This window comes from Ursus arctos, unplaced genomic scaffold (assembly GCF_023065955.2).
Source record: "Ursus arctos isolate Adak ecotype North America unplaced genomic scaffold, UrsArc2.0 scaffold_2, whole genome shotgun sequence".
In the NCBI taxonomy this organism is placed as follows: domain Eukaryota; kingdom Metazoa; phylum Chordata; class Mammalia; order Carnivora; family Ursidae; genus Ursus; species Ursus arctos.
Genome location: NW_026622874.1, coordinates 47,685,944 through 47,711,136, shown reverse-complemented (window position 1 = coordinate 47,711,136; position 25,193 = coordinate 47,685,944). Strand labels below are relative to the sequence as shown.

Sequence of the window (25,193 nt, the reverse complement as noted above, 5' to 3'; positions counted from 1 at the left end):
CGGTGTATCTACCCAGTTATTTTGCATATTATTGAGGTATTTCTTGTTCCAAGGATATGTTTTACTAGCGGCCCCATCACTTCCACTGCATAAATCCCTAGGAATTGACTTTATCACTTATCTAACAGAAGGTAAGAAGTTTTTAAATTCATCAGCAATTTTAATGAAAAAAAAGTTATTGGTATCTAAGTCAAATCAAATTTGTAAGTAAAAGATTTGTCTACAATTTTCTTACAGTTTTTAGAGACAATGACATTCTACAGTCTTAAAATGTGTTACTGCAGTCAAGTTACATTTCAGCTACTCCAAGAGGCAACAGAGGTCAATTTAAATATGCTCACAGTTAGCCACATGAAAACAAACTCTTTGTATGTCTCATATATAATTTCAAATTTTATATCCTAAAATTGAAACATTCTTTCCCCCAAACAGGTATTTTCCTATAATGGTAGTAGAAACATGGCCTTGAACAGGACTTTTTAAAAATTTTAAAGACCATTTCTTCCCTGTAAAAGTTTTAATTCATATGCAAGAGGAAAAATTTCTATGAACAAAGACATCTGAGAAATGCCATAGATATTTATTGCCTTGGAAATTCTTATTGCATATTATTATATAAAGTTGCATAGAAATCCTATAGTGAAGAAATATTTTAATTTTATTTAATCTATTGATTGCAAGTTTGTGTAATCATATGTAAAATAATTTCAATATAAAATGAAACTGAAGGATATAAAATGGAAAATCTCATGCATGTGCCTTCAGGAAAATAAATCTTAAGGACGGAGAAACTGATTTCCCATAAATGACTGATTTACAGAAAACTGATAATATTGGAATTTCCTTAAATAATACCTATTCACAGGTTGTCTCATATCCACCTTGGGAAGTTTTATTTATGGTTTCCAGAGACATGAATAAGAAATGACCCAGGTCAGGCTGGTCTCAAAATAAGCTGAATTGAACTTTGTTTGTGTGACTGAATTGGTTTTGTCTGCTCAGGGAATTTTCAGAGCTGGTTTCCCTTTGTTTTTGATTTTAATGGATTGTAACTGAATGCTCTCTTCTTTACGTTTCCTGCCCTTAAATATAGCTAAGGTCAGCTTTAGCTTGTGTTCCAAATTGCAATTCCTCTGCTATTCTCAAATAAACTCATCATTTTGACAATTTGAGGGTTGCCTCAGTTTACCTCTTTATATTCAGGTTGACATACATGATTTAAAAAAAAAAAAACCCTCATGGTACACAGTCACCATCCACACAAATATTTTCTCACAACTCTCAGATTAAAAATACATACACAATCAATAAAAAGTTAGGATAATTCAAAATTTCCATGGAAGAAGCTTTTCCTTATTTAAAAAAAATGTTTATAAACTATTGGAACAGTGACAGATTGTTACTGAAATTCTAAAGAATGGAAATGTCCTAATCTTCATGAATCCCAAACACTAATATACGTATCACTTGCTAACTACATTTAAATTTGAAATATTTCATTTAGATTTGTTATTTTAATGTTCTCCATTCAATTACATACATTTTAAGTTAACCACATTATAAAATGAATAAGCTGGGAGCCTGGATGGCTTAGTCAGTTATGCATCTGCCTTCAGCTCAGGTCATGATCTCAGGGTCCTAAGATCGAGTCCTGCATCTGGTTCCGTGATTAGCTGGGAGTCTGCTTCTCCCTCTACACCTCTCCCTTGCTCATGATCTCTCTCTCTCACAATTTCTCTCTGTCTCTCAAATAAATAAATAAAATTCTTAAAAGAAAATAAGCCATGGGGATGTAATGTACAGCATGGGGGATAGTCAATAATATTGTATTAACTTTGTAAGATGACATAGTGACTAGCCTTGTTGTGGTAACCATATCACAATGTTTATAAATGTTGAGTCACTCTGTCATATACCTGAACTTAATATAATATTGTATGTCAATTATACCTGAATACATTTTTTAAAAGAACATTAAAATAAAACTAAAACAAAATAGTGAAAAAAATTATAACTTTAAATATCTACCAATAAGTAAAATATCAAAGTGAACATAAAATGGAACAAAGTGAATATACAATTAAACAATTCTCAATGACTACAAATAACTCTGGTAGAATGAAATGGATGTTCATATAAAAAAATATTTCTTATTAAGTGTGCCAAATTTGCAAAAAAAAAAAAATCCCGTTGTTTCCTCTTCCTTCTTTCCTTTCCCTTTTTCTTTTTAACTTTTTTTTAAAGATTTTATTTATTTATTTGACAGAGATAGACAGCCAGCGAGAGAGGGAACACAAGCAGGGGGAGTGGGAGAGGAAGAAGCAGGCTCATAGTGGAGGAGCCTAATGTGGGCTCGATTCCATAACGCCAGGATCACACCCTGAGCCAAAGGCAGACGCTTAAGGACTACGCCACCCAGGCGCCCCTCCTTTCCCTTTTTCTTTCCTTTTCTTTCTTTCTTTCTTTCTCTCTTTCTTTCTTTCTTTCTTTCTTTCTTTCTTTATCAATGATGTACAAACAATTCTAAAACCTTGCTAACATTAAGACACTAATAAATTATAAATGAGATATAATTGCTTGAATCTGAAAAATTCTCATAAATTGAAAAGGTAGTTAACACAAGCAGAAGGAGCTGAAATATTATTTGTATTCAGTGGTTTAGAAAACAAAACAATGATTACTTAACATATTGCTGGATATTCTTCAGAAGTCTCTTAACATTTTCCTAGTTAGAAGAAACATCCATCTTCATGTTCTTAAAAATCGTATTCATTTGAACTATACAAATCAACATCATAATTAAAATTTCTAATCTTAAGAATCTAGATTAAAATAATACTACTTATATCAAGCATAGCAGAAATCCATATCTGAATTTTCTCTATCTTCCTAGACTAGAGGCCTAGCTTTCAGTCTTTTAGCTACTGACATGCCTTCCTCACTAAACTTAATAATTTATAGCTTTTTTTTTTAAGTGAGAGAAATATGACTCTTCCTTTTCTTTGAACACTTAGAGGTCACTGTTCGGTAATTAGCTGGTCTAATTTCAATATTGTTGCATTTCAGGACCTGGAGAGAGGAAGAGAGATGGTGGTGGGATGACCAGTAAGTGGAGCAGTCAAAGCACACACAACATTTTTTGATCAATTTTGTTATCTTATATGGGCATGGTTCATCGTGCTCCAAAACAAATACCATATTAACATCAAAGACCACTGATCACAGAAAACCATAATGAATGTAATAGTTTAATAGTAAAGTTTGAAAAGTTATGAGAATTACCAAAAATGTGACAGAAGCATGCAGTGAGCAAATTCTGTTAGAAAAATGGTGCTGATAGACTTGCTCAACTCAAAGTTGCCACAAACCTTCAATATGTAAAAATAAATAAATAAATAAATAAATAAATAAATAAATGTCACATAATATCTGTGGAGCACAATAAAGCAAGACACAATAAACTGAGGTACGTCAGTATTTAGGAAATCTTGAGGAACCCATCAACAAAGAAACCTACAAGAGCTGATAAATAAGTTCAGCAGGTCATAGGATACAAAATCAAATACATAGATCAATCATATTTTTATGTACTAGCAATAAAAAAATCTAAAAATAAATGTAATAAAATATTTCTAATTACAATAGCATCAAAAAGAATATAACATTTAGGAATAAAATTAAAGAAAGTGCAAAACTTACACACTAAAGACTACCAAACATTGCTGAAAGAAATTAAAGGCCTAATAAATAGAAAGATACCTCGTGTTTACAGATTATTAAGACTTAATCTTATTAAGATGGCAATATACCCCAAATTTATCTATACATTTCTATCAAAATACCTGGCGGCTTCTTTGCAGAAATTGACCGGCTGATGCTAAAATTCATAAGAAATTTCAGAAGATGTGGGAAAATCAAAACAATTTCATAAACTAGCAAAGTTGGAGTACTCACACTTCCAAGCTACAGTTTCAAGACAGACTAGTACTGGAATAATGATAGACATATGGATGAATAGAATAGATTTGAAATCCCCAAAATAAACTGGTATATTAACAATCAACTGATTTCCAACAAGGGTGACACTACCATTCAATGGGAAAAGAATAGTCTTTTTAACAACTGGTACTGGAACAAGTAGATATCAACATGCAAAAGAATAAAATTGATCCTCACACTGTACACAAAAATTAACTCAAAAATTAAATACAAAGATACAAAAATAAATACAGAAAAATAAATCAAAGACCTAAATATGAGATCTAAAACTGTAAGGCTCTTAGAAAAAAATATAGGTGTAAATCATTGTGTCTTTGATTAGGCAGTGGTTTCTTGGCTAAGACACCTAAAGCATAATCAGTCAAAGAAAAAATTGATAAGTTGGACTTCATCAAAATGATAACTTTTGTGTTTCAAAGGTCAGTCTCAAGAAAGTTAAAAGACAACTCACCTATTGGATTAAATATTGAAAATGTTTTAAAATTATATATTTGGTAAAAGTCTAGTATCAAAATATATACAGTGCTATTACAACTCAAAAATAAAAAGGCAAATAACCCAATTAAAAATTGGCAAATGACTTGAATAGATATTACTCCAAAGAAAATGCATGAATAGCCATTAAGCATATGAAACATGTTCTACATCATTAGTCATTAGAGAAATGCAAATCTAAAGGATGATGAGATACCATTTCAGATCCACAAGGATGGCTATAATAAAAAAAGATGGACAATGGCAAGTGTTAATGATAATGCTGAGAAACTGGGACCCTCATACATTGCTGGTAAAAATGTAATACATTACAGCCACTTTGGAAAACATCTTTGCAATTCCTCTGAACATTCCAGAGAGTTGACCATATGACCCAGAAGTTCTACTCAAAGTTATATATTCAAGACAATTGATAACCTATGTTCACACAAAAACTACACACAAATGTTCATATTATTCATAATAGCCACAGTGAAAACACCTCAAATGCTCATCAACTGATGAATGGATTAAAAAGAGTGGAATAATGACATACTAGAAAAATCAGCCACAAAAAGCAATGAAGTACTGATCCCTGCTACAAATTGGATGCACTATGAGAAGATATGCAAAAAGAAAGAAAAAAGACACAAAAAGCCACTTACCATATGATTCAACCCCTGTGAAATGTTCAGAATAGCCAATCCATACAAACAGAAAGTAAATTAGTGGTTTTCAGGAAGGCTCCCCTCTGAAGACAGGGGATTTCATTTTGGGGTGATGAAAATATTCTAGAATTAGATAGTGTAATGTTTGTAAAACCTTGTGAACTTATTAAAACCTCTGAGTTTTAAACTTTAAATGCATGAATTTTATGGTATGTGAATGACATTTCTACCGAAGAATATGAGAGAAGTGAGTATCTGAACCAGGCAAAATTGATATGAAAGTCTGTTTTGCTGTTGCAGGGTAGTTCATGCATCAGGGAAAATGGAGAGTGTTAAGGTTTTGCAAAAGTGTGAAAATACCAGCAAATATTAGCCTCCAAAAGGAATGGACTCCATCCTGAGTGGAGATCAAAGCAAGTGAATCTAAGAACAAATAGATCAGGATTGAGCACCAGAGTATTGGGAGAAAAGGACACTGGAAATTCTGTGGCAAAAAGGGGGGTGAATTCTTGTCTTGAATGCTTCATTAATTAATAAATTACCTGTCACTAATAACAGATAAACTAAGAAACTGGGCAAGCAACCTTTATCCATATCTCTAACCTTCTATTAATGGCTAGTCTGTGAAAATCCAACTTTTCATAAATGAGTTGTGTCATCAAAATAATCTAGAAAAATAAATACAGAGCACTGATCAGTAAAGAAAAAGAAGAAAAATATGGAGTTAAAATTATGAAAAAGTTTTACACATAAAATATATATTTTTAAGGACAGAAATAGGAGTTGACTAAAGTGTGAAACTGGAATCAAATATTTCAGTTAATGTGGCAGATTATATTATTCAAATATGGCTGCAACTCTATGTCCTGTCCCATATGCTCTTCTAGAACCTTGACACTCCTCCATTATAAAATAAAGTCTATGTTCCTCCCTTCAATCTTGGCAAGCTCTTATACTGTACTAGTACTAGCATACAGCAGAAGTGAAAACATTTGACTTCTGAGGCAAATTATAGAAGGCAATATGGTCTCTGCCACTACCTCAAATTTTGTTTTTTGGAATGCCTGCCTTTGTAAACCAGGCACTTTGCTGCGAGTAAGCCCAGCTGAGATGGAGAAGTCCACATGAAAAGGAACTGAGGCTCCATCAGAACACTCAGATGATAGCCATACGAGCGAGCCATCTCTGAAGAGGATCTTCCAGTCCCAGGCAAACCATTTGAGTTGATGCCAGGTGGAATAGAGACACATGCTTCTCTTCAAGCCCTGCTAAAAAAACAGAGTTGAAGCAAAATAAGTGAGTATTTTGTTTTTTTAATGTTTCAAGATTTAGGATAGTTTATTATAGTAATAGAGAACTAAAAAGGTAAAGAAGAAAAGGAATAACCTCATTTCAGAAAAAAATTACAAGGATGACAAGGAAGAAGAGGTACCATTGATAGAATATGAAGGGATAGTAATAAGAAAAGCCAAGAAAATGAAAATGAAATAAAGTGGTAAGTAGGAGTAGAGAGGAAATGATAGAGAAGAAAATCTAAGAGACAATGTATGTATGACTGGGATACATATAAAGAAGAAAAACAAAAAATGAATCAGAACAAAGTTTCATACTGGGTACCTGTAAGTATCAATAAAGAAAAGTCAACAATGAGATATATCATCACAGAGTTGTTGGACTTTAAAGATAAAAAGAGATCCTTTGTACATCACGCAGGTATCAACTTATTAAAGGGGAAAGAAAATCATGTTATCATCAGAGTTTTAACTTTAATAATAAGCAAAAACACCTGTGAGAAATTCAAAGGAAAAAAGTCCAAGCCAAGGAGAATTTCAATTATTATAGCAACAGACATATAATCTTGAATATATAAGATTTCAGAAAATACTGTTCCCAGAAACTCTTCCTTGAGAGCCTTGCAAAATGAAAGCTCCAAATGATTGGAGAAGCTTTGGAAAAATTATCGAGTACATTTAACTGTTGAACTCTTAAAACAAGGGTGGAAATATGAATGATAGGCAAGCAATCAGGCAATTCAAAAGCATCAGATCATATCACAGGACCTATTATCTGTGTTCAAAGACAAGGCACATGTTGAGGAGTTAACATCCACTGCAACTGAAGTTGCATCCACCACTTCAGTGCAGAGAAGAAGAAAAAAGTTAATTAGAAGAGGGCTTGCTCCCAAGCCTCCTCCAGTGACAAGAGACTTCCTGATATTTTGCTGGGAGGAAAAACTCAAACAGATTCTGCAGAACTGTCTGTCTTGGAATGCATATTTGATAGATTTATTAGATGTTCTTTTTCTAGCATAATTTGATAGAGAAAGACAAGAAGTCATTGAAGAGACTGAAGCAGGGTAGTATCTTTTAGGAGACATCAGAAAAGCCACCCTCCCTCTCCCTGCCACACCCATTACCAGACATCAAATTCAGCCTGAGCACAGATGAGTGAAGAAGGCTGAGAGATACAACAAAAATTTGTGGTGGTCTGAGTGATAGTCCTCTTCCATAGTATACACTCCCTCACCACCAAAATTCTGAGGTTAGATGCTGTCCTCTGGTCATGTGTGGGACTTCTACTTTAGAAATATTCCCTAGCTTCTGATTCATATCCAAGTCAATTTTCTTAGTGAGAACTTGGGAATTGCCTTGACTCCAATCTACTATCCTATCTTCACAACCATTGATTACTTGTAGAACCTTTAATTACAATCATTCCAGAATGAAGATAGCCATAGCAGGCAAGGCATGTTTTATCAACTGGAAAGCAAAACACATGGAATAGGACAAAGGCAATGGAAGTGGTTCTTGTTGGTTTGGTCAGCAATGGGAAATTAGAAGATAGTAAGGCATCCACCTGGTGTTCCACCATTTCTAGGCTTCAGTTCAGACTTCTCAATAGCTCAAAAGAGTCAAGAAAGGGGACAAAAGAGTGATGCAAGCAGGGACACTGAGGTTTGTGTCCCAGTACTTCAGAAGTAGCATTCAAGACACTGATCCATTATTTGATTTCCCAAATTCCTAATACATAGCTGAAAGTAGCTATTAAGAGGACAGAGGGTTTTAGGATTCTGTCAGTCCTGCCTGTGGATGGGTGGTTAGTGTTAGCCTGGTATAACTTATCTTTCAGGCAGATATGCCTGCTTTCTAAAAGGCAAGGTAGATGCCACTAGTAGCAAGAAATCAAGGGCATATGACCAGGAAGTACAAAAAGCAGCGACAGTTTTACTGGGAGAAACTAGCAGAAAGAGAAGAAATGCAGGTGCAAGTTTCTGTCATGGGTGGGGTAGCATTCAGTGACATATCAGGGCCAGATTTCAGACAATGAGATTAGAACCTCTACACATAAGTTCTATGATTTATACACTGCACAGCTGGCAAAACATCACCTCATCCCTCAGCAGTATTAGGGATAAGTCAAATCCTTAAAGCTTACTACATAATGAAGTAAGAACCATTGCCTCCAATCTTGTCCTTCTACTTCATCGTTCATGGTAAAAGAGCACGATAATTGTATGATGTGTCCATGGATCAGGTTCCAAGAATTGTCATTGCAGCTATGTGACACAATGACTCTGGTCAAAGCTTTGATCCAGCAGCATCTACTGCGTTAACACTTGGTACAGTAGGATTGCATTAAGCAATTTTCAGTTCCTAAATATCCCCACTATGAAGCATCTTGGCTTACTCTTTAGAAGGACCTCCTGAAGAATATTAGTATTTGATTAGTTAATTTTTGCCTCTTGAAACAGCAACAGTGATGTTAAGAAAGAAATTCTCTTACCATAGCAAATCTTTATTTCTTGCTCAAACTACAGATTCAACATGTCACTGGGGGGCTATTTGTTGTAGATTTTCAATGACTCAGGCTGATGGAGACTCAACAAGGAGCTTCAATGGTAGAATGAATCAAACAAAGGCTTGTAAACCGTCTGCTAGGAAGTTATACATATCACTTCTGCTCATATTTCATTGGTAAAATGAAGTCATATGGCTAGGCCAAACTTAAAAATAAAGATTTCCCTCATGGGTGTATGGGGTAGTAATATATCACAGTAGTTTCAATTTCCTGATTTTTAAAGAGGTTGAGCATACTGCCACATTTCTTTTGGCCATTTGGATATGTTATTTTGTAAGGTAGCTTTTTTATTCTCTTGCCCATTTGTCTATTAATTTCTCTGTCATTATCTTCTCTATTTCTAATTGACTTGTAGGCTCTATCTATCCATCAAATCTATCCATCTATGTATCAATCAATCGTTTATCTACATATAGAGATATTATAACTCCATTATTAATTATAAGTCCTGCAAATATATTCTCTAGCTCTGTAGATTGCCTAAATAATGTTTTTAAAGGACAGTTCTTAATTTAATGAAGTACAATTTATCAATTTTCCCCATTTGTTTCTTTCTAGTTAGTGCATTTCTGTCTCTCTTACAAACCAGAAAGTAGAAAGTAAGTGTATTTAAGAGCCAACAAAATACACTAAAACAGACCACTAACATTGATTTCTATTGGAAGAATTTGAGGGGGAAAGGGAATAAAAATTTGTAAGTCAAATTTTGTTGCTTATAAAAGGGAACTCATAGACACGTATAGAAAAGGAGGGGACACAAGGTTTTATATTAAGCTGTAGGCGTAAAGTTCACCATAAGAATAAAAATACTTCTCTCAATATAGGAGGAGCCACATAGAAAGAAATGTGTGTATATGTATACTTACATGTTCTACATGTAAAGAATACTACACAAAAAGAGTAAAGGTGAATTAATATGACAAAAAGGAGTCCAAACATGTTATTTATGTCAATAAAAAGTTTAGCTTATGTCTCTTATAAGAGAAAATTTTTTTCAGATTGACTTATAGGTTAAAATCTCACCAAATGCTCCATATTAGAGACAGACCAAAAGTTAACTTATCAGGAGTTTGAAAATAAAAAGAGAATCATAGTTATATTCAGGCAAAAAAGAAAAGCAAAGAGAATTCTCTAATATTAGATATGAAGAGAACAAAATACATTAAACAAAATAGTACATAGAACTTTTAATGTTAAAGACTGTAACTCACTGTGAAGATGTTATCATTATATCTTTGAACTAATTACACAGCAGTGAATTTCATATAACATAAGTGACAAGAATTTAATTATAGTTAGCTGGAAAGACACTGGTAACAGGTGACTTTAATATAACTTTCTTAGTCCTAACAGATAAAATACCAAAAATAAGATGGACAACAAAACACCTGAATATCATAACCAATAAGGTAAAATTTCAAGGTATATAATAAATTCTGTGTCACAGTACAATTCTTCTTTTCCAGTATTTACTGAAAATTTACAAAAGTGACCCAATATTATTAGGCCACAAATAAAACTTATGATACTTGTAATCTACAAGTTGCTTTCTTATTGTGGTTTTATGTTGTCTCATCTCCTCTAGTCCTGGTAGCAAAGAAGATCTCAGAAAGTCCCTTTTGATAAAGGATACAGTTTCTAAATGTTCATAATTAAAAGCTTATCACAACTCTAAATAATAGTGAAGACAGAAAAGTAATGTATAATGTATCTTTTTAATGAAAAAATAGAATGTTTTGAAACAAGAATTGGTATGAATTCATAACTGATAACTAATGAGCTCTGAGAGCATTTTAATGGTACATGAATTTGCCTTAGGCTGGGGAAAAAAAGAAAAAAAAACTTGGTGCTTAGCAAATTATTTAAAAGTACTAATACAATATTATAAATAACTTCATGCTTGAATTAAAGACAGGATTGATGATGAAAAGGTTTATCTAGGGGCGCCTGGGTGGCGCAGTCGTTAAAGCGTCTGCCTTCGGCTCAGGGCGTGATCCCGGCGTTCCGGGATCGAGTCCCACATCGGGCTCCTCTGCTGGGAGCCTGCTTCTTCCTCTCTCACTCGCCTGCTGTGTTCCTTCTCTATCTGGCTGTCTCTCTGTCACATAAATAAATAAAATCTTTAAAAAAAAAAAAAAAAAAGAAAAGGTTTATCTAAAAAGTCTTCGGTAAAAAATAACAGTTCAAGTTGATGAACAGGTTAGAATATTTGATGTATAAAAAAAGCAATAATAATAATTGGCTTAAGATATTTCTACATATAAAATCTTTAAAAAAAAAAAAAAAAAAAAAGGGGCACCTGGGTAGCGCAGTCGTTAAAGCGTCTGCCTTCGGCTCAGGGCGTGATCCCGGCGTGCCGGGATCGAGTCCCACGTCAGGCTCCTCCGCTGTGAGCCTGCTTCTTCCTCTTCCACTCCCCCTGCTGTGTTCCCTCTCTCACTGGCTGTCTCTCTGTCACATAAATAAATAAAATCTTTAAAAAAAAAAAAAAGATATTTCTACATAATAATTTACCCAAGTGAGATGAAGGAAGAAGTGTTTTAAATGTATTGCACCAGCAAAGTAAGAAATTAAACTAATGTCTGTTACTCTTTATCTGTTTATGATTATTTAATTTACTAAAACTAAGGAATAAGGCTTCATATAGAATGGGAAAATATTGGCATCTTTCTCCTTGTTATGGGCTATATTTCTGTAATTTTAATAAATATCAAGTCACCATTTTAAATTCATCTACATCTTCATTACTCAAATTATTTTGGAAGCACTTAACCAACTTCAAGAGGCATAAATGTGGCCCAATTTGTGCACAGTTCTTTCTATCACTATACTCAATAACTTTCTTATTGCTTTACAGATATCCCTGTAACCAGCTGTGAAGAGTCTGATTTCACCTTATTGGTATTCCCTCTGATCCAGAAGGAAATATCATTTCTATCTTCCATGGTTGTTTGCTATATAACCATCCTTGCAAAGTTTGTCTGGAATGAAGAGCAAGTGCCTCTGCTTGTACAACATGTAGCCATATGATTCCCATAGAGAATTTTCTCCCAATACCAACCCACCATAAACCCTTAAACTACAATTGTGCATTAGGTCAATATTATTGGTCAGCCTTAAATAACAACATCTGGATGCTACAGTTATAATGGGAACTTAGAGACCATGATCCTATTCAATTAAATTTTCTAATATTTGTATTTCTTTGTGTGATTTCCAAAATAATGTACTTAGTGTTTTTAAAAATCTAAAGTCGGGTAAGACAGAGCATTGTCTTCATGTACCTGACAGTTGAAAGTGGAGACCATGACACATAACAACTAAAATAAAGTGGTGAATGTTAATAAAATAAATAAGGAAGTTGAAAGAAAGAAAGAAAGAAAAAAAGAAAAAAAGAAAGAAAGAAAGAAGGAAGGAAGGAAGGAAGAAGGAAGGAAGGAAGGAAGGAAGGAAGGAAGGAAGGAAGGAAGGAAGGAAGGAGAAAAGAAAGGAAAAGAAAGAAAGAAGGAAGGGAAAGGAGAGCTCGTTACTGTTTGGAGCCATTAGGAGTCTTTGGGGTTAGAGTAGCCCTCTGAGATGAATGATGAATACAATTTTGATTGAGAAAGTGAGTGGGCAGCTTTTCAAGTAGAGGCAATGGTATAAGAAAACATTTTTCTTTAAAATTAATACTTATATTACACTTTTCTGTGTGGAAGAGTTAAACTTACAACTTTTAAAAACATTGATGTAGCCATTTAACCAATAGAAATGCATATTGTTCTGACATAGAAATATCATTGTTTAGGGCATCCTATGTGTGCACTGCTAATGTGGTTGAAAAGCTGATATATTATGCCGTTTCACCATTCACTCTTCACTTGTCCCAAAACTTCCTCAGTCACAGAGTTCAGTTTATAGACAGAAGACAAAAGCTCTTCATTTGGATTCATTTCCTAAATAACGAAGACTACTTTATTTATATTATTTTACCTTATGTAAATTCAACAAATCCATGGTTATTTTATTCATTTTTTGCCCATTAGTATGGGAACCTTCTTTGAAACTGTTGTCAGTGGAATCTTTTTCTTTCATTAGTACTGATGTCATAAGGGCCTGTGCATTAGAATACTTTTACTACAATTCTGTTCACAGGGACACTAAGGGTAGCCTTTGGTAATGTGAACAGATTCTGTGAGCAGCATTTACTGATACAATAATGTGTTAAGCAGACTTAATCTTAAAATAACAATTGGGCAAGAAAGAGGCAATGAATAGTAAGTATCTTTTTCTGTGTGACTATAGTACAAATATATGAAAATTTTTTTGAATACAGTCGGAACTAATTGGTAACGTATAAGTTACTACCTCATACTTGTCTATTTTCTTGATTCAGAAGGTCGCAAGCAGTAACCCATGTACATCTAATGGTACTGCTGAACTGTGTTCATAATTAATAAATACTTCACAGGATAAGTTTCTTTCTATGCCCGTGCATGGTTTTCAAATATCACACGTTTAGATCACTGTAGAAAATAAATAGATAGAAATATGAATCTAAATAGATAGAAATATGAATCTAAAAAACACTGAAAGTATAAAATAATTTTCCCAGAATCTGTGTGATCTAGTAGAAAGACCACATAATTTAGATTCTGATTAAGCTAAGTTCCAATTTCACTCTCATATTTGCTAATAGCATAACCATAGAAATAGGTTTTATTGTTAACTCATTTATTTCTTTGCCACAATTATTTAATAAATTAGGAATATAAGGAAGACATTAAGTTTCATGCAAGTGCAACAGATCCTTCCCTCAATATTAAGGAAGGAAGATAAATTGATACACAGTTTACCATAGCTTAGTAAATGCTTCTCATTTGGAAGTACCTAAGGTATTTCTTAGGTAAGAGGAAATACCAAACTTTGTCTAGGAAATCTTCCCAGAGACAAGAACAGCTAGACTGAGTCCTGAGGGAGTAGACATACTAGTCATGTGTAGGTGGAAAAGAGAGAGCATGAAGCTGTCAAGAATATTTTACAGAACAGTTCCTTATATGCTATAAAAAAAGTGCTCTAGGTATGCATTATTAAAACACTCAGACTTCATTTTCTTGGGAACTGTTGAAGGACTTTCCTTAGGAGGTGACAAATGAAATGTTCAACTCTAAATACAACAAGAAGAATGACGAGAAACGAAATGCCCAGAAATGTGTACTATTGATAAGGGTAATAGTAGTGGAGATGAGGAAATGTGCATTAATTGGAGAAATGTAAAGAAACTCACATGGTTTACTCCCTCACTTCATTCAGGTTTCTCAGAGGTTTTTCTTTACTGTTTAAGCTGAAGTTGTGTGCCCCTGAAGGTCTGTTGGCTTATTTATTGGCTGCTTTGAATATAGAGTTTAAACTGACTGATCTTTTTCAGAGTCTGGAATAGAGCAGCCACGTGGTAAATAATCATTCGATAAATATATTAAGAATGAAACTTGGCAGAATTCAGTCATAGATGACTTTCAGATTTTGTCTTGGTCAAACTGCGTGAAGGTAGCAGTGAATAAGCAGGTAATTTAGGAGAAAATGCATACTTAGGTAAATGGTGATGACCAGTTCATTTTAAATGACATACCATTTAAACTGCTTCCTAAATGTGAAATGTTAATAATAATATTGACCTTTAATGGTATTGTGAGGTTACAGAAGATAATATTTGTCAAACTGGATATCTTAGTTTTAAGAATGAATATACGGTCTCTACTCAGGTTACCTAGACAAAAATTCATTAATTCGGGTCCCATAATTTTAGATACAAGTCATCTAACATCTCTGAATTTCCTTTTAATCATCTGTGAAATGGGAGTTTCTCACAGAAATGTTGGAGCTAAATAAATTAATCTGTGACAAGTGAACTCTTGTATCTTAGACATTGACACAAAGCATCCTAGAATTCCCTGATACAGAATAGGCCCTAAAAATATGTCTCAAGTTTTCCTTCTGCCCTTATGATAAAATGCATCAGAGGAAGAGCCAGGGCTCATGGTGGCATTTCTGAGTCTTCATATCATGCATGCCTATTAATCTACTAAATTATACAACTTTCTTTTACATTATTGAAATGCAAAAACAATTCCAATTTAGAAAAGTCAATGTTAAAAAGTTAAACATAGAAATAGGCAATGGGTCACAACATGATTTTGAACACTGTTGGTCAAGATAAGCATCTTCAATTAGAAATTGCCAGGATGAAAAACAATATAATCCAACTCTATAGTTGTAAACTCCAGATGGTTTGAAACCGTATTTCTAGTTAAAAATTTTTACGCCAGCTGGCACTTTATTCATATATGCTAGGCGTCCAGCAAAAGCTAAGATTGCAGTAGTCTAAATAGAAAGGCCCCAAAGACCTCATCATCAGCAAGATAGGAAGAAGGATCCTCTTGGGGAAAAATGTCTCCATGGTCACAGCAGGAAAACTTGATGTGAAAAGATACTATTTCAGGATTCGTTCTTGAATTCCTTTGCATCACTGCACAGTGAGCCAAAAATAATAAACTGGTGAAAAACAGATGAAAGATGACGATGATTGAAGTCATTATTTTGAGCATGTCACGAATAGATATTGCTCCACTTCAGTCTTAAGAATGTTTAATACAGGAAAAAAAAACCTAGGAGGGGAAAATAAATTTGGCAAAGCATGGATGAAAAGGTTCAGGTAAGAGGCATGATTTTGCAAATATGCCATTATTGCATTCTGTAAGCATATCGCAAATTAGTCAATGATTGCTCATGGCGATTAAAATAATCTTACATATTTTCTCTTCTGAAGCATACATCAGTGATGAACACCTGGAATCTGGAGGGCTTAGAACAAAATTACTGAAATCTACAAGAGCATTATATATACATATATATATTTATGACATGAATTAAATATGAAAAATGAAAACTACAATCTAATATTTTAATACGTTCTTGACATTTTATATAGTAGTCACTAAATTAATAACTGCATGAGGTATTAGAAATCTGTTACAAACAGACTCAAACTGTCTAAACTGTGACTTGACTGAGATGTTGGTGACCATATATTACTGCAACAAACAGTTATAGCAAGACAATTTAATTATTTAAATAAATTTAAATGTATTTTTGCAAATAAAAAGGTACTGCAAATCTTATAGACTTGAATTTTAGGAATGCTAACACTGATAAAGGCAAGCTAATACATCATTATGTATTATAAGGCAAAGATTATTTGACCACATGTTTTGTGTGATATATTTATGCACATATTTTCTGAAAAAAATACAAAAATTATAAGAAGATATTAGTGAAATATGATTTAAAATTTTACCTACAGAAATGCACTTTATATAAAACATTGAACAACAGGTTTAATGTTTAATAAATTGATAGTGATAATGGCACACATAAGTTAAGCAAAGATTAGTTCATTCTTAAAAAGCTGGACTCCATTAATGATATATTTACTGCCTTATTTCCAGTGTTAATAGAAAACAACAAAAAATTTTGAGTCCTCAAGAATGGCTCGTCTTGGGGTTTGACAAGTCTGATCTTGCATATAGATAAGTTGTTTAATATCTAAGTTATATTATTTTAAGAACCTGCTTTTACGGAATCATAAAATATTTTCACTCGATCTCCCAAAATCCAGTCATAACTTATAAGGTTGTCTTCCTATAGTTTTCTACATTTTCCCATATAACCTAGTAGATAACTAGCTTTATTTTCTATTGTTAACATAATTGAAATATATTATTTTATTAGCATCAAAATATAACATCGAAAAGTATTTATTGTTTCTCTTTCTGAAATGACAGGAATTCACCAACATTTCTTTATACTGTCACCACCCCCATTTTCAAATTATACTCGTAAATTAATGGATCTTAATCTAAATTATTCTCGTCTAAAATTATATAATTTATCTTTAAATTGCATTTTAAACATTTCAGTACCCATCAATGAAAGTGTGAATTGGCTTCAATTCTATATATGCTTTTAATTTTTTTCAGTAGCACCCATTAATTGTTTTTTCCTATTGTTTCTGATATTTTTTAGTTATTTACATTGATTCACTGTATTTCCTAAGATTCTAATGTGGAGCAACTTATTTTTAGGAAGGATTCAAGTTTTCCTGCTTACTGAGTCCTCTTATATTCAATGCTCTCTATTCAACATTTTCTCTCAAAACTATTTTCTTTCCATTTGTTTTTTTCTGCTAACTTCAGATGACATTTATGCCCAATTTGTTCTTGCTTTCTTTTATTTTTATAGCAAGCACCTTTCATTTGTTTTGCATATTATATTGGCCAGTCTACTTGGGAGATTCTTTCTTTGCTTTAAAATTTTATAATTTCACCAGAATAAGGTTGCATTTAGTAAACTGTGATTGTGTAAACATTCTCATTTTATCCTACACAATTCTAATTATAATTTCTGCATTGTCAATTTTGTGTTTTACAGTTACAAAAAATGAAGTTTAAATTATGTTATTGTTTCTTGGGTCTTCACCTCTCCACTTAGTCAAAGGACTCCTATGTTTTTCCAAGTCTCTTCTGCTCCCTACTACCCCTTCTTCATTATATTCTATATATTTCCATCTCATCCTACTTCCTTTGGTTTAAGAAGTTAATATTTTCTTGAATTTTATTGAGATTCCCAAGGCAGATCTCTCTAAAAGTATGTTTTTCTTTTCTATGACACATCTTCCCTGACCCCAAATTTTCTTAAAAATCTTCATCAATTTCCCCTTCTTAGGTGGAGTCTCTGTTCTCACAGATCCCTTTTATCTACACTCAAAAAGATTAAGAACAGAAAGAGTAATGCTTTTCTGTGATTCATTGTGGCTAATTAATATGAGGTAGTTTGGTCTTTATTGGGGTTTTTTTGTTTGTTTCATATTTCATTTAACCAGTATTATTTGTCAATCATATTAAAATTTCTCATTAGTACTTTCTTACATCTCTAGTGAGTCCTTCAATTATAAATTGCTTGGATTAAAAGTTTATTCTCTTAACAATGGTATGACTATTTTGAACAGAATTTTATATAAAAATTGAACCCAAAACTTCCAAAATGAATATATTTGCTTCTAACACTAATGGTCGGTTGCATATTTATTGAAAGGTCACTGTCTAAAAAACAAGCTGGTTCACATACATAATCTGAAGTAAAACTCATTGAAAATACTAAGTCTATCTGTGATAACTTTATTTGAAGCAACCATCCATCATCATTTGTTTACTAGATTTGTGCTGTCTGGCTATTATTTTACTGTTTTCTGTTGAGTTTATTAGGTATATTAGCAAAACAAAAGTTATAATATTAATCATGCTGTAAGTAGACAAGCCTTTGTATTGTTTTTCTATATGGTATTACATGATAAGCTGCAGATTCCATATAATAACTAAAACATAAAAAGTCTATAGGAATGTTTGTAAATCGCTTGATATGATTTTAGCTTCCGTGTTTTCTGAATTAATTCTAAAATTCCAGAGAAATTAAATGAAGATTATAAAAACAAAATGGAATTTTAAAAAGTTTAAAAATCAGGTTTAATTTGCCTTCTTTTTCATTGTGAATATTTTTAATAATTTAAAAGAGTAAAAAACATCCTTGATAAAACTGATATGTAGAATGTGAACAGCTTGCAATGCTCAATTTCTTTTTTTTTTTTAAATATTTTATTTATTTATTTGACAGAGATAGAGACAGCCAGAGAGAGAGGGAACACAGGCGGGGGGAGTGGGAGAGGAAGAAGCAGGCTCATAGTGGAGAAGCCTGATGTGGGGCTCGATCCCATAATGCCGGGATCACGCCCTGAGCCGGAGGCAGACGCTTAACCGCTATGCCACCCAGGCGCCCCGCAATGCTCAATTTCTTGATCAGACTAGTACTTAGGTGGGTTTATTCCACTTTAAGAAAATTCATCAATTAGTACACCTTTCTTTGTGTATGTTACACTTCAATAAAAATATTTAATTCTGAAATTCCATTTGGTTTGTTGGCCAACAATCATTCCCCGAGCCCTTCCCAAAACCTTGAGTACAGCTGAAACACCAACTCTTGTTTTCTATGTTTTGTCATGGCTGTTGTTTATTGTTTGTAAGATTTTCTCCTACAAACTTTCACATTCAACTATAAATCTAAATTATGTTTCTGATATTTCATTAAGAATTTCTAGGACTTTTGTAGCATTTGGGTTTTCTAGTTATTGAGTTGGCTATGTTTCAAGAAACAGAAGTGCCCAGAATGCATCTGGTTCTGTTTTATTTTTATAAATTTTAATTTTACTTAAATTTGCATACTTAGTGCTATTTTCAGCCCAGTAAAATTTCCTTCAGTTCCAAGTGTGATTTTAGTTTGTATCCCAATTACTTCTTTGAAACACCTGTAATTTCCAGATGGCTCTTTGTTCCTTCATCTCTTCTCTCATAATTTTCAGCTCTTTGGCTTGTTTCTGTACACTCTTAAAGTGTACTCTTAAAGAGCCTCTCAAGTATGCTTTTAACATCAGTCATTAAAATTTTCATAGGCTCATTTTAGTCTTTGCTGCCTCCCATTTTTATTTACTTTTGTGTCTTTAGTTTGATTTTAATCTTTTAAAGTCATCCAGAGTCCTTTTTCTCATCAGTTGTTCTTTTCACAAGACTTTATCTTACCCAATTTCTAATTTTTCTACAAGTAGAACAAAATATTTATATAAATAGCATGTGTGACTATTAGGACTTATATATATATATATATATATATATATATATATATATATATATATATATATATTATTTATTTATTAGAGAGAGAGAACACGAGCAGAGGTGGGGAAGAAGCAGAGGAAGAGGGAAAGCAGACTCCCCTCTGAGCAAGGAACTTGACACAAGGCTGGATCCCAGGACCCTGGGATCATGACCTGAATAGAAGGCAGATGCTTAACTGACTGAGCCACCAGATGCCCCAACTAGGACTAATTTTTAATCTCTGCTCACAACTACATCTTTTTCAAGGGCCCTAAACCTACCAGGAGCTAATACAGTTCCACCAGCCAAGTCACCCTTTCTACTTCTGACAAGTGAGATCTCTATATGGATGTAGAAACTAGCAATTCATACAAACCCTGGGAAAAAATTGGCAAAGTGAATAGAGTTTTCAAATTTCTAACTGAGCAGCAGGGATGTTTGTTTCTTTAATCCACAGTATTGTTTCCTTGTTGTTTTAAAACAAGGTAGACCTTTCTTTTCTGAACTAGGTGTAAGCACCAGATTCAGGCATTAAGTTTGTTGGTCGGGATTTGATTCTAAAATGGATATATGTTTTATTTACATATGATATATTTGAATGTGTTTTATTTATACATAATATATTTACATGTGATATGTTAATACATTTTTATGTATATTATTTTAAGAATATTCAAAGATAAATTTAGAATGCAACTAGTAAAGTCTTAGAGTTTTTTAACCAAATTTGTTTTTTACTAAAAGCTATTCTTATCTACTTATTTTTTTAAATACCTTATTTATTTCTTTGTCAGAGTGAGAGCAAGGGCACACACAAGCAGGGGGAGTGGCAAGCAAAGGAGAAGCAGCCTCCCTGCTGAGCAAGGAGCCTGATGTGGGACTTGATCCCAGGACCCTGGGATCATGACCTGAGCTGAAGGCAGATGCTTAACTGACTGAGCCACCCAGGCATCGCTCTACTTATTTTTTTTTTTTTAAGATTTATTAATTTGTTGTGGAGAGAGAGAGGAAGAGAGAGGGCATGGAGGGGGGGAGGGCAGAGGGAGAGAGAGAATCTCAACAAGACTTCCTGCTGAACACAGTCTGACCTAGGGCTGGATCTCAGGACTCAGTCTGACCTAGGGCTGGATCTCAGGACCCAGAGCCAAAATCTCAGGACCTGAGCCAAAATCAAGAGTTGGATGCTTAACTGACTAAGCCACCCAGGTGCCCCTCTACTTATTTTTTTATTTAATTTCCATGTTCAAGATTCTCAATAAATTGCTCCTACTAAATCCTTTGATTCCCTGTAAAAGACTCTCTCCTCCAGTAAAGATAAAATTCTTGTTACCTTCTTACTTTACTTAGACAGGTTCAATTCTATACTTATTTTCCTGGAATGTCTTCCCATTTTCATTGCAAAAATAAAAATGTTGTCTTTTTTTAAGGCAGTGTTGAATGATGGATAGCTTTCTGTAATAATTCTAATTTATAATGAGTATTATTTCTCTTCTCAGAATTCCTTGAGGTGTTTTCTATATACTATACAATCTTGCTTTACCTTATATTCCAGTTATCACAAATCTTTTTCTATAGATGGTAAAAAAGGTCACTAACAACAGGTATTATTTCTTCAACTTGAAGTTTAAACTCATAGCACCTATACATGTTTTAGTACAAACACATGTATGTATCACGTATATAGGTCTAGATTGATGGGTAATACATACATATATAAATAATGATGCTTTACTTATCACACTGTTAATTACATACAATTTACACCAGTAGATTTAGCTAGGAATTTTATAGAACAAATATTCTACCTATTAGATAAATAAATCATATCCAAAACCCAACAAATTAAAAGATAATACAACTTATGTCCTGTATCATTACTTATAAAGTGTAAACCTGTTATATATCATTATTTCTAGTTCTTGCAGAAAATGCTGGGGAAAGTGGTGCAGTTTATGCCTATAAATTAGTCAAGATGGAGCTTCACTTTTTTTTTTTTTTTTAAAGATTTTATTTATTTATGTGACAGAGAGACAGCCAGCGAGAGAGGGAACACAGCAGGGGGAGTGGGAGAGGAAGTAGCAGGCTCCCAGGAGGAGCCCGATGTGGGACTCGATCCCGGTACGCCGGGATCACGCCCTGAGCCGAAGGCAGACGCTTTAACGACTGCGCTACCCAGGCGCCCCTGGAGCTTCACTTTTGATCTAAGCCAGAGCAGAGTGATGAGGCCACTCTGGTATTGTGACAGAGCTGTTATGACACAGTTACTTAGATATATCCAGGAATACACCAAAGACATTTATGAAAGAGCATAAAATCAAACCATTAAATTACCAGCAAACAAATATATGCTAATTTAATTTCTGGTTTATCACTAGGGAAAGAAACAAGGATGAGGCAGAACGAGAGGAGGAAGAAGGAGAGATGGAGTAAAGCTTCTGCATTTTTGTTAATCTCAGAATCAAACAAAGTATCTTCTCATTCTTTGTGAATTCACTTGAATATCAAAAAGGGAAAATTTTAAATTCTAAATTTCCCCTTGAGGCTTACAATTTTATACTCATTGTTATAAGCTATTATATAGATGTGCCTGCTTAACGATATATTTCTTTTTCTGTTTCTAATTCAAGATTGGGTAAGATAGATCTCATTGTATTTTGTGAGTTTTTTTATTCTATTATACTCATATGATTTCATGCATTTTAGAGACTATTGAATAATTAAGAAAGATTTACTCTGTAGCCCACAACATAACCCCTTTATTATTTCCAGACATCACAATATATTTTCCTTAAATTCTGAATTTTCCTCAATATTTAGGACATATGTACATTTAATTTGATATAATAAAATTAATTTAAAAATAAAGACAATTGGTATTTGAGTGATAACATTCTAACTTTAGTGGCTAACTCAGGTCTAACATTTTTTTTTAGGTCTAACTTTTTAAATCATTGAATTTTTCAAAGAATTATAGAAGTTACATGTACCTAGAAAAATGGAATAGAATAAAAATTAATGAAATAAAAACTGGAAGTTTTACATAATTTAGCTGAGCATTCGAAATGAAGAATCAGGAATATTTGTAGCATCCACTACTTAGCAAGCAAAATAAAAGGGTTATCACATTTCAGGATTTGACAATGTCAACAGTGACTCACTACTTCCATTAACACCAGAATAGAGTGTCCGTAAGATTTTGAGAAATGCTGGTATATGGGAATGAATAGGAACCCAGTCAGGCTTAAAACCTTGGTAATTTCGGTTCAGTGACATTTTACAATCACTTATCCTTTTATTTTATTTTTTAATGTTCTTTTATTATATTATGTTAGTCATCATACAGTACATGCCCGGTTTCCGATGTAAAGTTCGATGATTCATTAGTTGTGTATAACACCCAGTGCACCGTGCAATATGTGCCCTCCTTACTACCCAACACCAGTCTATCCCATTCCCCCACCCCCCTCCCCTCTGAAGCCCTCAGTTTGTTTCCCAGAGTCCATAGTCTCTCATGCTTCATTCCCCCTTCTGATTACCCCCCCTTTATCCTTTTAAAGCCTAATTGCTTTATTATCTAAAAGTGAATACAATAAAAATATCTCAAAAATTAAATAATAATTTTAGAGTGCACAGTATATAAGAGGTGCTAAATAAAAATGAATTCTAGTTACTTTTTTTTTTTTTTTTGTCTTCACTCTACATAGCACAACTTCTTTTATTCTATCTTTTGGTTCTCAAAACAAAAAACTAAGGAGCTTTGAAAAGTAAAGGTATTTGGTCTGTATGATTAAAAAAAAAAAAGTGTTTGAACAGTATAAAAAACAAAATACTGGTTTGAATTACTCTCTGATAATTGGCTCATTACTCACTTGAAAAATATTCTTAATTTTTGTACTATGATAAAAATATGCTATAATAATTCTAATAGAGCAGTTCAAAGAAAAGGTACTATTTTATCCCTAAACTTCACATCCTACTTTTATATGCTTTTCTTCCCCAAAGTTCCCTATCTGTTATTTTTAGCACAAATTGGTATCTCTTATGTTTGAGTGATTGTATTGCCAAAATTTTAATAGTTAAATTCATCTTTCACTCAGAGCAAACATAAGGAAAGCCATAAAGTAAAATGGCACACTTAATAAGAAATTTTTAAATTTAAAGATAATCAACTTCCCATACTTCTGTTAAACAGATTGAACCCAAGTGTAGGCTGACTAGCTTTGACCTTTCCTTTATGTAACAAGATTTCACTATCATGCCCCTTTAGGGAACACCTTCATCTTAATCATTTGGAGTATGAAGATTTCTGTGTCTGCTCCAAAGTCAATTTCCCTGATGTACTTGGCTTCAGAGTATTACTCATGGGCACAACTTGTACATCTGCTTACCTTCTTGAAAGTCCAAAATAGCTGGCCTTCTCGAATATGTTGCAAAGATTGTCTCACTGGTCTCAATCCTCAGAGTGGACCGGGTAATAAGCATTTCTCTTAACCACCCCATCCCAGACTCATCAGGGCCCATTTCTTATTACCTTCAAATCTCCACTACCATAAAATCATTATATGTGAAATTTTCTTATAAATCTTTGAGAGAGATAGAGAAAGGTTACAATACATTTTATCATAGGACAAAAACACTTACATTTGAATATTTTTACTGCTAGTTTTCTTGGCCATCCATGCCAAGAGATCCATTCTCATTAAATGTTTCTGGAATTGCTTTTCTCTGTCAAGGTCCTTCTCCAAGTTTCAAGATCAGCTATACTTTCTTTCCTTAGATTTATACTAGGAAAATTTCTCATGGAGTGTTATGCTGAAGACACCAGCAATATCCTCTTGTTTGACTTCTTTGACTCACTGAACCAGTCCAGAGGAATTTAATCTTTATGATCAGAGCTTATGAAGATGTTTTCCTAAGTGGCAGAAGATCAAATTCAATGTTATGTATGATAAAAGGCCAGTTCTTTAAAATTTCAAAACCACCATTTCTCAGTTATATAATGGAAATAATTACTCATCTCGAAGAGTGGTGCTGAGAATTAAGAGAACTGAAGCATGTAAAGCACTTAGAATAGTCTGTGTTGTTGGACAATAAGTCTTTCATCTTAGTCATTGGTTTGTTATTGGTGCTCACTCTGTTCTTCGCTCTTTTGACAAATATTTATTGAGTGCCAGCTGTGTGTCAGGTTCTATTAAGGAAGTTGGAGAATAAGTGAGAAAAGATAGTGCTTGTGCTCCAAGGAAGGTGGAGAGAAAGAAAATAAACAAAAAACATCATTTCAGAGAGTGATATGACGTTGAAGGAAGATGAAGCAGAGGCAGGGTCATTTTGATAGTTATTATTACTAAAATAACAGGTTTTGATTTTCATCATTTAAAGTTGCATCTCTTGGGGTGCCTGGGGGTCTCAGTTGGTTAAGCGTCTGCCTTCAGCTCAGGTCATGATCCCAGAGTCC

General features: G+C 33.4%; 1 pseudogene; it reads right to left on the bottom strand.

Annotated features, from left to right (window-relative positions):
• The window catches only part of LOC113268769 (peptidyl-prolyl cis-trans isomerase H-like), a 137,132-nt pseudogene extending 112,873 nt beyond the window's left edge, over window positions 1–24,259 (bottom strand).
• Between the last annotated feature and the right edge of the window lie 934 nt (window positions 24,260–25,193).